Source organism: Octodon degus, unplaced genomic scaffold (genome assembly GCF_000260255.1).
Source record: "Octodon degus isolate 3935 unplaced genomic scaffold, OctDeg1.0 scaffold00109, whole genome shotgun sequence".
Lineage (NCBI taxonomy): Eukaryota > Metazoa > Chordata > Mammalia > Rodentia > Octodontidae > Octodon > Octodon degus.
In genome coordinates this window covers 3,547,492-3,548,855 of record NW_004524685.1, presented here as the reverse complement: position 1 = coordinate 3,548,855, position 1,364 = coordinate 3,547,492, and positions in this window count along the sequence as shown.

Below are 1,364 nucleotides of genomic sequence, written 5' to 3'. Positions count from 1 at the left end.
ATTTCAGAAAATGGAAAGCTATTCCATGCTCCTGTATAGGAAGAACCAACATTGTGAAGATGGCCATACTCCCAAAATTGCTGTACAGATTTAACACAATCCCTATCAGACTACCACCAACATACCTCACAGAGGTAGAGAAATCATTCCTAAAATTTAGCTGGAAGCAGAAAAGACCTAGAATAGCAAAGGCAATCCTGGGCAATAAAGCCAAGGCAGGAGGCATTACAATTCGTGACTTGAAATTATACTATAAGGCTACTGTGATAAAATCAGTATGGTACTGGGAATAAAATAGACCTGGGGACAATGGAATAGATTAGGAGATGCTGAAGCCCCTGTGAACACACTCAGCCACCTTATCTTTGACAAAGGGGCCAAATATACTCACTGGAAGAAAGATAACCTCTTTAACAAATGGTGCTGGGAAAACTGGCTCTCTACATGCTGAAAAATCAAACTTGACCCAGGTCTCTCACCATGCACTAAACAAAAGTCAAAATGGAGTAAAGATCTAACCATTAGAGCAGAGACACTAAATCTCCTGGAAGAGAAAGTAGGAGGAACTCTTGAAACATAGGGGTAGGCAAAGACTTCATGAACAGAAATCAAATCACATGGGAAAAAGTTGAAAGAACTAACAACTGGGACCTGCTCTTACTGAGTTTTTTCATGTCAAAAGAAATTACCAACAAAATGAAAATGCAACCCACAAGTTTGGAAAACATCATGACAAATAAGTACTCAGACAAAGGTCTGCTCTCTAGAATTTATTAAGAACTAAAAAACACTCAGGCCCCAAAATTTAAAGACCCAATCCAGAAATGGGCATCCAAGATGAACACATGCTTCTCAGAGGATGAAATTAAAGAAGTGAATAAATATATGAAAAAATGCTCCCCATCACTTGACATCCACAAAATGCAAATTAAAACTACATTGAGATATCATCTCACCCCAGAATAAATGGCTATCATAAAGAAATCACCCAACAATAAATGTTGGAGAGGCTGTGGGGAGAAAGGAACCCTTCTCCACTGCTGGTGAGAATGTAGACTGGCACAACTGTTATGGAAAGCAGTGTGGAGACTCCTTAGAAAATTTGGACTGGAAATCCCATTTAAACCAGCTATTCTTCTACTGGGAATTTTCCCGGATGATCTGAAAACATCATAAGGATATATGTGTGCCTATGTGTATAGCAGCACAAATTGTGATAGCCAAATCTTGGAAACAACCAAGATGCCCATCACGAGAGGAATGGTTGAAAAAGATGTGGTATTTTTACACCATGGAGTATTATTCAGCTATTAAGAATGATAAACTCGAAGCCTTTATATTGAAGTGGATGCCACTTGAACATA